At 40.0% G+C, this 12,321-nt stretch overlaps 1 long non-coding RNA gene across 2 annotated transcripts in view; it reads left to right on the forward strand.

Annotated features, from left to right (window-relative positions):
* The window catches only part of LOC149209755 (uncharacterized), a 67,400-nt gene that overhangs the window by 38,249 nt on the left and 16,830 nt on the right, over positions 1–12,321 (forward strand). Inside the window, exons 3-4 of one of the 2 annotated variants that reach the window (XR_016252880.1) lie at positions 5,524–5,627; positions 5,871–6,169. This is a non-coding gene — a long non-coding RNA (uncharacterized LOC149209755). The remainder of the gene's footprint in view (positions 1–5,523; positions 5,628–5,870; positions 6,170–12,321) is intronic. The other variant, XR_016252881.1, reaches the window with a different exon arrangement.

The following is a 12,321-nucleotide window of genomic DNA, read 5'->3' on the forward strand; positions in this document are numbered from 1 at the left end:
CAATTGACAATCCCAAATCCTATATTTGAGTACGACTTGTGTGTTTCTAAATGGATACCAACACTGTTTGATAAGGTAGGTTCCACAAACGAGAATTGATCGTGGAATGCATCATTCCAATACTCTTAGTTTCAGTCTTCACATCAGATTGTCCAAAGCATATGTATGAACAATAGCACTGGTGGAAATACTTTCTTGCCAAAGATAAGCGTGCAAATTATACTCCGCCATCCAATATGGCTTCAGACTCTTAGAGCAGATATGTACCAGAAAGGATTGTATCAACAATTGTTTTTCTTATACGAAAATTTAAAAAAGGGTTTGGAGCTAGCAGGAGAATTGCATGAGTTTTTATGGTGGAGTAACCACTACAAAAATCCATGCTCAGAGATACACAGAACAAACATGCAACAGTCATCACTAGAGTAGATTTGCACCTAATGATGTCCAAATACCCAGATTTTGCCTCAGCCTGGTAGTCTGAGAGTCTTCATATTAAAAGCACTCAGAGCTCAATGTGGCCTTGTTTGCCATAGTGATCAAGCATAAAGGGTGAGGGAATTTCCTTTGATAAAGTGCTAATAATTATGTGATTGGTGGATATTGAAGTCATTTTCATCGGACAATGACAAGATCCTGAGGTTCTCATGAACTCCCTAAAGGAGGACATGTCTATTGGTTGTTGAGGAAGGGACTACTAATAAAAGTGGAAGAAAGTCAACAACCCTCCCCTGAACATGTCTAATCTCCATGCCTCAATGATAATGAAATATACAATGCTTTCAATGAAGCCGCAACCAATCTTGGAAGACACCAATTTATGACTTTTGTGGTAGATTTCACTCTTTCCTGCCAAGTGAGTTCTTTTAACAGTATGGAGCTCATTTGAACCCTAGCAGTGAATACATTTTCTGTGTGCTCTAGGAGGTGAGATCTGCTCCATTTCAATTGACAATCCCAAATCCTATATTTGAGTATGACATGTGTGTTGCTATAGGGGTACCAAGACTATTTGATAAGGTAGGTTCCACGAATGAGAATTAATGTTGGAATGCATCATTCCAATACTCTTAGTTTTAGTCTTCACATCAGATTGTCCAAAGCATAGGTATGAACAATAACACTGGTGGAAAGAATTTCTGCCAAAGATAAGCCTGCGAATTATACTTGGCCATCCAATATGGCTTCATACCCTCAGAGCAGATCTGTACCAGAAAGGATTATATCAGCAATTGTTTTTCTTATGTGAAAATTTAAAAAAGGGTTCAGTGCTAGCAGAAGAATTGCAGGATTTTTTTATGGTGGAGTAACCACTAGAACAACCATGCTCAGAGATACACATAACAAACATGCAATAGTCATCACTAGAGTAGATTTGCACCTAATGATGTCCAGATACCCATATTTTGGCTCAGCCTGGTAGTCAAAGAGTCTCAAGATTAAAAGCACTCAAAGCTCAATGTGGCCTTGTTTGCTATAGTGATCAAGCATAGAGGGTGAAGGCATTGCCTTTGATAAAGTGCTGAGAATTATGTGATTGGTGGATATTGAAGTCATTTCCATGGGTCAATGAAAAGATCTTGAGGTTCTCATGAACTCCCTAAAGGAGCACATGTCCATTGGTTGTTGAAGCGTGTTGTTAATTTTTGGTATGTTCTATGCTTAAGAGCAATTTACTTCAATTTATTTATTAGCCCAATATCAATATCCAGTTTAGCAATCACATCAGCATGATAGTAAAATGCAGATAGAACATAAAATTAAAAAGTAGAAGACAAGCCAAGACAAGAGGACACAAGATGTGGCACCGGCCAGGGACAAACCCCAATGTGGGGAAACCCTTGATCAATTCTTCTTATATTCTTCAATAGTTCAGTAGAGAGAGATAATACAAATTTACAAATCTGATAATTTATGACAGCAGCAGAAAATCCCTAACCAGAAAAGTCAACGTTGGTCAAACAGGGCATAATTCTTCTTCTAAGCAGCTCGGTCAAACCCAGTCAACTTCGGCCTCCAACAGCAAACCCAAACAGTCCAAAACAGTCTGAAAATGTCCAGTCAAATCTGGTCAACAGAAGTCAACCCTGCGACCAGCCCTAGGACAATGAACACTGATCAATGTAGGGGTCAAATAGCCTTGGAATTCATGCCCAGAATTGCGGCCTGCCCAAACATAATTTCCTCACTCAAATCCACAGTCAATGCTGGTCAACGCAGCCCTAGAAAGCCTCCCTACAGCTCGGTCAATGTTGGTCAATGTAGTCAATAGAAAACGTCCTCCTTCCTTTGCACATGTGAGAGAAAGCTGCCAGATTTGTGTACCCAATCAAGTGAGGAGAGAGAGATGTGATGAGATGAGATGATGAAATAATGACTTGAGGTCTCCTCCTTTTATATGCAACGTTGAGGATGAGCTGGGGGTTAAAATGCCTGTTTTGCTTGCTGGCCGACCTTGACAATTTGTCAATAATACAAATAAATTCATATCTCCATTTTTACATGTCGGAATCAGATGATCTTTAGATCAATCCTACACCTCTCGAAGAGAGGAATCCAAGAAAAATATCATCTGTCATAAATAAGATGACCCATGTGGAGTTTGGCCCTAGTTGCCAATTTTAACATATGCACTACTAATAAAAGTGGAAGAAAGTCAACAACCCTCCCCTGAACGTGTCTAGTCTCCATGCCTTAGTGATAATGAAAGATACAATGCTTTCAATAAAGCCACAACAAATTCTGGAAGACACCAATTTATTCCTTTTGTGGTAGATTTCACTCTTGCTCGCCAAGTGATTTCTTTTAACAATATGGAGCTCATTTGAACCCTAGTAGTGAATACATTTTCTGTGTGCTCTAGAAGGTGAGATTTGCTCCATTGCAATTGACAATCCCAAATCCTATATTTGAGTACGACTTGTGTGTTGCTATAGGGATACCAAGACTGTTTGATAAGGTAGGTTCCATAGATGAGAATTGATGTTGGAATGCATCATTCCAATACTCTTAGTTTTAGTCTTCACATCAGATTTTCGAAAGCGTAGGTATGAACAATAACACTGGTGGAAAGACTTTCTTGCCAAAGATAAGCCTGAAAATTATACTAGGCCATCCAATATGGCTTCAGACCCTCAGAGAAGATCTGTACCAGAAAGGATTATATCAGCAATTGTTTTTCTTATGCGAAAATTTAAAAAAGAGTTCAGAGCTAGCAGGAGAATTGCAGGATTTTTTTATGGTGGAGTAACTACTACAACAACCATGCTCAGAGATACATAGAACAAACATGCAACAATCATCACTAGAGTAGATTTTCACCTAATGATGTCCAAATTCCCATATTTTGGCTCAGCCTAGTAGTCAGAGAGTCTCCAGATTAAAATCACTCAGAGCTCAATGTGGCCTTGTTTGCTTGTTTGCTATAGTGATTAAGCATAGAGGGTGAAGGCATTGCCTTTGATAAAGTGTTGAGAATTATGTGATTGGTGGATATTGAATTCATTTTCATGGGTCAATGAAAGGATCTTGAGGTTCTCATGAAATCCCTAAAGGAGCACATGTCCATTGGTTGTTGAAGCAGAAACTATTAATGAATGCAGAAGAAAGTCAACAAACCTCCCCTGAACTTGTCTAGTTTCGATGCCTCAGTGATAATGAAAGATACAATGCTTTCAATGAAGCGAAAACCAATTCTGGAAGACACCAATTTATGAATTTTGTGGTAGATTTCACTCTTGCCTGCCAAGTGAGTTCTTTTAATAGTATGGAGCTCATTTGAACCCTAGCAATGAATACATTTTCTGTGTGCTCTAGAAGGTGAGATTTACTCCATTGCAATTGACAATCCCAAATCCTATATTTGAGTACGTCTTGTGTGTTGCTACAGGGATACGAAGACTGTTTGATAAGGTAAGTTCCACAAACGAGAATTGATGTTGGAATGCATCATTCCAATACTCTTAGTTTTAGTATTCACATCAGATTGTCCAAAGCAAAGGTATGAACAATAACATCGGTGGCAAGACTTTCTTGCCAAAGATAAGCCTACAAATTATACTCGGCCATCCAATATGGCTTCAGACCCTTAGAGCAGATCTATACTAGAAAGGATTATATCAACAATTATTTTTCTTATCTGAAAATTAAAAAAAAGGGTTCAAAGCTAGCAGGAGAATTGCAGGATTTGTTTATGGTGGAGTAACCACTACAACAACCATGCTCATAGTTACATAGAACAAACATGCAACAGTCATCACTAGAGTAGATTTTCACCTAATGATGTCCAGATACCCAGATTTTGGCTCAGCCTAGTAGTCATGGAGTCTCCATATTAAAATCACTTAGAGCTCAATGTGGCCTTGTTTGCTATAATGATCAAGCATAGAGGGTGAAGGAATTGCCTTTGATTAAGTGCTGAGAATTATGTGATTGGTGGATATTGAAGTCATTTTCATGAGTCAATGAAAAGATCCTAAGGTTCTCATGAACTCCCTAAAGGAGCACATGTCCATTGGTTGTTGAAGCTATCACTGCTAATAAAAGTGGAAGAAAGTCAACAACCCTCCCCTGAACGTGTCTAGTCTCTCTCCAACAGAATGTTCATCATAATGTTGTGTCTTAGTAGGATTGTACAAAGAATTTCTTGGTAAATAACCTCAACTAATATAGAAAGCTATTCTGATTCATCTACACTAAAAGTTAAAACTGTCAGTATTTTGGTCATTTTTTCGAATATGGTTGCAATAAACAATACCGTGGTTTTAAAATGCTATGTTGGCGTTGGTGATTCCTCATGGATTGCTTTTGGCATCCCTAGAAACCATTGATATTCATTTATAGGATAGCCAATCTTCTTGTTTGTTATGGAAATCAATAGGGTTATGCTCATAGCACACCTTTCTTCCTAGTTGGATTTCCCTATCAAAGGTGAAGCATAGGAAATGAATCAAAGAGGTAGTTCAGAATGGAAATATTAACAATATATTATTTCGCCCTCTTGATTAGTGAGAATCCATGTAACCCCCTATGACCCATGTCTTATAGTGTTTTCCTACATGTATGAGTGGAAGAAAATTGCAGTTGGATCTGCTTATGACTGTTATAAATTGGATGGATCTTATTATTTAGGTTTGCTTTCATCCTGGGAAACATGCAAGTATAACTAATGCATGAATTTGAAAAATCTTCATTTTTATGTCTATATTCTTGTTTTGGTACTTTTTGGTTCTCTTATATTTAGCGCCACCTCTCATAGTTGTTTCATGCTCTGCCTATTTTTGCCTGGGTGTGTTTTAGCTTCCATCTTATTTTTTGATATTTATCATGAAAAACTCATTCATTGGTTATGATGTTCTCAACAAACTTGTAATTCCCTAGCCTAAACAATACTTACAGGTAAGAATTCTTTATTATATTTTTTCTTTGATCAATGCAATTGTTGGCTACTTTGAAGATATCGGTGAGGAAGTTTATCATCAAACAGTAATCTAAATGGTGCGCCTCCTTTTTTTTGGATCTTAGTCCAAATATACAAAAGGTACATCTCTGGAGAAAATTTGTGTGCATCCTTCAATGGTTGGCATGTTGGATGCTTCTGCAAAGGATGTTATTGAACATGGTGGATGGTAAGGGCCAGAAAACGTAACACTTTATAAAATTTTATAATATGTATTTAAATGCATCTGAGCCTTTAATATCTATTTTTTATTTTCTAGTTGAAACTTAAAGTGCTTCCTTAATTCAATTAATCTTTGTTGTACTGATGGAACAATTTTTCACATGCATTTGTAGCTTAATATTGTTTTTGTTTCTTAAAAAATTATATGCATATGTCTGGCATTATTATAATGTTATTTATGATGTATCAGCCCTATTTTAAAGGGTCATTGTGTGGAGAGGCCTCTATAATGGCACATATGTTAAGGAAAAGCAATATTTTAGTAGAGCATTCAGTATTGGAGCATTGGAAAGAGTTCATTGTGGAGAAACTTGTATTTGGGGTTGAAGATAAAATTGCAGGTTTGAAGCTTGATTCTGGAAAAAATTTCAGGGTTGATTTGCACCCATGGTCACCATCATTTCATTTCAAATTTAGTACTTCTTGGATGGGCATCATATTGCACTGTTATAATGGGCTAATGCTAGTTGTTGAGGAGCTGAAAGAGAGGTGTGTTGACCTTCTTCTTGACTGTTAAATAGGAGAAATTTTAAATATGTATGGGTAATCAAAGGAGATTTTTTTTCTTTTGTGATGCAATTTTCTAGCCAACTGTCATACATTATTTATTATATGTTGTCTTTTTCTTTCCATTTAGCATGTAACTTAGTTAGCATGATTGTGCCTAAGATTTTCCTGAGGGTTGAATGCTAAGTTTCTAAGGTGTTTTTTTCTATGGTGACATTTTATTTGCTTTGTTTATACAGGTCATCTAGCCACATAGTGGCCACTATCGCCCCACTGAAGAAAACTTGTTCGAGTTTCTTGATTTTCTGAAGAAAAATGGTAGACATTGCTGATGTTTTTTTTTAACGAAAACGGATGTAGTTTGTATTAAAGGAAATCCAAAGCCTGCTGGCCGGTTACATTTAGGAAGCCCATGAACCGGCTATCCTCAACATATAGAAAAACTGCCTTCCTAACCTTAATATTTTGAATCTTCTTAGCTCTGTTAGTCAAGCCTATTTCCCTAATTTCCCCATGCTTGTGAATACAGACAAACTGCTGAAGTAAAAGACAATAATACATGAGAAACAAAATTAAGGGATTGGATCCCAATCTTCAACCTCGTCTCTTATCCGGGTGCTTGCAGGAAGGAGGACTGCTTTGTTGGCTTCCGCATCCGCTTCCTTATTATTTTGCCGAAGAATGTGGAAAAAATTCACCTGAAGAAAGGAACCAACTAGCTTCCTTATTCTGGAAACCACTCTTGCTAGCCGAAAGTCCCTCGGGGACGTGTTATCCACAAGAATTCGAATCAAGGATTGGGAGTCACCAAGAATATTGGCTTTCTCAATACCAAGAACCTGTAAATGCTTAAGACCCTGCAATAAAGCCATGGCCTCAGCTTGCATGTTTGTACTGTGGCCCAGGCCCCAGGCATACCTGTTCTCTATGCAGCCATTCGCATTCCTGATGACACCCCCAGCCCCAGCAATTCCTGGATTGCCTTTGGCGGCCCCATCAAAAAACAAGGAAGAACTGTCACAATTATGGAGCCAAATGTGGAAATCGCCCTCAACAAGCCTGATCTGCCAGTTTTTCGTAGTTTGGAACTGTCTCTCCTCCTCAGAAAACTGAAGGCCGAGCTTGCTCCCCCACGCCAATTCTTGAGGATTTAAGTTATTTTTTCCCAGCTTCTCAAATTTCTCACCGAGAAATTCCTTGAGCAGGCCGTTGGCTTTTGACAAAACAAGGTTACCCTTCTGCGCTTTTTCTTGAAAAATTCTGTGGTTGCACTCAATCCATATTTGCCAGAAAATGAATTTTGGATAAACCATCCAAGTTGCCTTGAACCAGTTGTTATTGGGGAGTTTTCCGGGATAGAGATGAGCCCAATCAGCAAAGTATCCAGCAATCGAGTTTGGCAGACGAACAGAGGATCCCCATGAGGAAAACGCATCAGCCCAAATACTCTTGGCAAACTTGCATTCAATCAATAAATGAGTGGCATTTTCCTCATTTTCCAGACAAAGATTACATCTAGAAGGACCCAGGAAGCCTTTCTTTTTCAGTCTATCCTCCGTTAAAATGCTGTTGTGGCACAACAGCCTGCTGAAGAAATCAATTTTTGGCACACATTTCTGCCTCCAGAGTCCTCGCCAAGTCGCTGGGCAGCAAGGTGTTATAGACATTTTTGTGCCTCGCAGCATGGAGCATGAAATGTCAATAATTACAGGGATCCTCAGTCCCTAAACATGTTGTTCTTACCCCTAGAAGAACAAGGTCAGCAAACCACAGCACTTCCTATCAGTTCTCCACCTGAAAACACTCAAAAACAGGCTATTTTTGGATCATGTCAGCTGCTCCACTGAGCATCTGCGCTGAATGTCAACTGCTCCTCCTTGTACCTGCGCTGAAAGTCAAAACCAATGAAGGCTACCTGCGCTGGGCGAGATTGGCCAAGTGGCACAGTCATTCTGCAAGGTGTCAACTGCCCAGGAAGCTTCCAAACTGACACTTGGTTCAAGGGATTCGCCCTATGATGAGTAAGAAGGTCTTGATCTCCAAGTGGAAGCAAGATTCTCCAAGTGGACTCAAGAACTGAAGATTAACTAAAGTGGGAGAGGACACTAGTCAGCTTTATGCCAGCCTCAAGCTGACTCATCCTTTCTCCAAATCTCCTATATATAGAGCTCTTCTATGAGGTCTAAGGGGGCGGGAATTTTGTGCAAAGCAAGGAAGTGCTGTTGGTTTACAGTTAGAGCTATTGGGTGATTGCTTTTATAGAGGAGAAGAGGAGATTTCTTGCTGCTGGGGAGGTGCTGCTGGATTGGAGCCATTGATGGTTGTAACCTTCTCAGAACCTTTTACTTCTATCAATAAAGCTTTGAATGTTCTCCTATATACTTGTATTGCATTGATGTATTGTATTTGCTTGTATATCTGATTCACTCTAATCCATGCATCAATTATGAGTACATGTTTCTTGTAGTTTCCCTCTCTTGTTTGTGCAGGATCTTTGTGTAGCTGGGCCGGCAAGAGAACAAGGAGCCGGGAGCAAGGGACGAAGAGAGAAGACAAGATCGACAAAAGCGAAGGATATCGGTTGGTCAATCTTTTCTTCCTTCTCTGTACTTTCATAAAGGAAAAATATCAAAGCTTTACTTTCAGTTGTTGCTAAGGAACTATCACCCTTAGAGTAGGGATAGGGTCATTCCGAGTCGGATACTTTTCCCCACAACAAACTGGCGACTCCGCTGGGGAAGCTAGTATCTTGTTGGTTTATTGTGTTTCTTGCTATTCATCTCATAAACAAGGAGAGCACCAAATCGAACCGCCATTGAGTCCTTCAATTGCAAAGTAGAGGGCAGCTGCTCTGGCTCAGTTTCTGAGCAAGTTTATGATTTGAAGAGCTGATCCACAAGGACTCTTGTGCTCTTTGTGATAACTTTTCATCCTCTTGATCATCCCTCAGCTTGTACTTGACCTATAGCTTTTTATTTCAACAAAAACAGTGAATTTTTGAGCTTTTTATGACCCAGAAACCCTTGTAAACGCAACTCTCGTGTCTCAGTGCAGGCTGTCCAAAGGCAGTCTGCATTTCAGCGCAGGTACTCCCTTCGGGAATTGCGCTGAGAGTCAGTTTGACAGACCAGAGCCTGCGCTGAACCAGTTAGGCTATGTCTTCCTGAGGTTTCCCACTGAGTCTTGGCCCTGTTTTCACTGTTATTTTGCTGCTGATTGCTTGTCATTTGTACTTGCTATAAACCAACTTTCCTTGACATTATTCCGCCTCAGTTGTGTGATGAAACTGTGATTGTTCTTTCAGTATTTCTTGTTTCAGTTACAGTTTCCCATTGTGAAAAGCGAACCGGTATAGCTGTGGCCTCTTAGATCCTGAACTGTAAAAGTGTCTTTGTGATCTTAAGAGCTAGTTTTATTACTGTTCATGGCTGTTTGAGTTTGTTTGTTTTTCACCTTATGGTTTGAATTCATATATTTTTAGTGTCGAAACAAGTACCTGTAAGGCGTCTTTTGATTTTAGACAAAACTTGTTTGTTTACGCTTCAAATTGAATTCGAAAATTACACGACAATTTCCTTTTGTCTTACATCAACATTAAAGGAAAAGAAAAGAAATACATGCATCTTGCATTTGCATTTTGATAGGTTTGCGTGATTGATCTAGGAGAAAGTGCATTTAGTGTGTGTTCTATGATCTGTGTGAAAAGTTGATGTCTTTCTTTTCCCTCAGTAGATTAAGGTTTTCAAAGTTGAAAGATTGAAACGTTTTGCTTCTCATCTTAGATTGCACTTAGGAAGTTGTATATATACATCTCGTGGTGATCCTTAAAGGCAAACTGCTAAGCAAGATCAACATTAAAATAAATCCAATTTACATAACAACGCTTTGTAACATAACGCAAACATCTAGAGGTCTAGGTAGAGACGTGTTCCGACGTCGTTAAACACAGTGACTGTCGATCTCTACGAAGGTGGGTGATTCCTCCTGAGGGACGATAACACTAATACAGACTTGTGCTCCCGCGTACCGTAAAACGTATTCTGTGGTTTCGCGAAAGGTTTGGCACACCCTCTGCCTAGATCTCCAGAGCAGTTTCTTTTGGCCTTTTTCAAACTCTATAACTGAAAAAGTCCAACCGAGCATTTGTCACTTCGGGCTCGTTAATACATCGAAGGAGACTAGAGTCATCTTTAGCTTTTTCTCGACTCTTTAAAACTGAAAAAGCAAGTTGTGTCTAAAGCGTCGTTATAAAAATTTATTTTAAGCGGAATAATCATCACCCTTCCCTCGTTGATCTTCGAAGTTAGTCCACCACAAGTGGAAGTTCCTGTTGAATCGCTAAGAAATCTTTTGGATAGACTAGATATGTCTGAACAACCGTCGACATCTAGGACTGTGTCGTCCGACACAGCTGCAGCAGAGCCTCCTGCTGCTACTCCAACGATGTTCGCTGGTATACCATCTGTCCCGGGAAATTGTCAACAACAAGCCAGAGTCCAATCAGGGACAACGACATGGTTAGTTCCTATTTCTTCATCCGGATTATCATCTGGTATTTCTTATGTTGAAACTCGCCAAATTGATCCATTTGGAGGTCAATCTGGGCAATCGATCCCCTTGAATTCCGGATTGATACCATATGGGGGGCAGTATGCCCTTTCATTACCTCCTCCGGGAGGATGCCCATCCGTGAGTTCAAAACAAAGTTCAGGTCAAACTGGAATTACATCCAGCGGTTGGGTACCAATACTGCCTCAACAACCAGGAGTTGTATATTCTATGCAACCAGTCCACCCTGTGTCGAATGTTGCCACTATACCTGGTATGGTGATTGCGTCGCAAGTACAAGCGCTGCCTACTGTATGTCAACCCCAAGTTTCTCAGGTTGCCATACAACAGCCTCTTGTCTCGACATCTCAATCGCAACCTCAGGTCAGTGCCTCCTTATCTGGAGCGACTCAGGATCAAACAAGTACTGTGACTCCTCATCTTGGTCAATCATCTAGTATTGGGCATCAGCAAATGGTCCAACAACCAGAGCTGGTTCGAACTCAACAACCGCAATTCCAGCAATCATATCAAGGACCTGAGCAACAAGTCTTTGTAAGTAATGGGCAACCATACTATAATGGTTATACCCATCAACCTTGTCAAAGTTGCCAACATTATGCTGGTATGCAAAGACCCACTGCTCAGGCGATTCCATCTTATCCTGGATATGCTTCGCCTAACCTGAATCAACAGTTGCCCTTTGTAGCAACTCTAGAATTACCAGATCTAAACCGACTGACGAATGATCCAATTGCTTATGCCCCTTGGTGGCCAGCGATTCCACACAAACTTCCATCAGACATTCCTAAATTTAATGGAAATCCAGGTGAAGACCCGTCGAATCACGTGATGACATTCCATCTATGGTGTTCATCAAACACCCTGAATGATGATTCGATAAGACTTCGCCTTTTTCAGAGGACGTTAACGGGTCCAGCGGCAAAATGGTATATTGAATTGCCTAGAGCTTCGTTCGACAACTTCAGTGCCTTAGCTACAACCTTTTTAACCCATTTTCAATTACCGATAAGGTATGAAACGGGAACAGAACTCCTTACCAACTTCAAACAGACAACGACCACTCATATATCTGATCATATACATGAATGGCGACGTCGTCGTAGGATGGTAAAAACATATGTTCCCGATCAGCTATTAGCTGAATGGTTTATAAAGTCATTACTTCCGGCCATAACGGAAGATGTGGCCAAGGGGGGAGTCGTAACAGAAGAGCAAGTTATAGCTCGTGCGCAATATCTAGACTTGGTTTATACTCAGTCTGGCACGCTCTACGACAAAATACCTGATGCCCCTAGACCGGAATTCTCAATTCCTCCTCCTCCTAAATCAAACAATGACTCTCACGCCGGCGATGACGTGATTGGCAAGCACAAAATTTACAGTCAAAATGCAAATGAAAAACTTCTTGCCTCAGAAGTAAATTCCATGTCGACCGACAAGGGCAAACAACTGAAGCAACCAGGGGGCAAGAAGAAAAAGACAGGAAGAAAAAGGAAACCCCCGGCAGGGTGTCATATATGCGATGAGGATCATTGGACGAAATATTGTCCACATATAGCTGA

Source organism: Pinus tabuliformis, chromosome 1_2 (assembly GCF_031772625.1).
Source record: "Pinus tabuliformis cultivar Carrire ecotype Pingquan chromosome 1_2, CPIR1, whole genome shotgun sequence".
Taxonomy (NCBI): Eukaryota; Viridiplantae; Streptophyta; class Pinopsida; order Pinales; family Pinaceae; genus Pinus; species Pinus tabuliformis.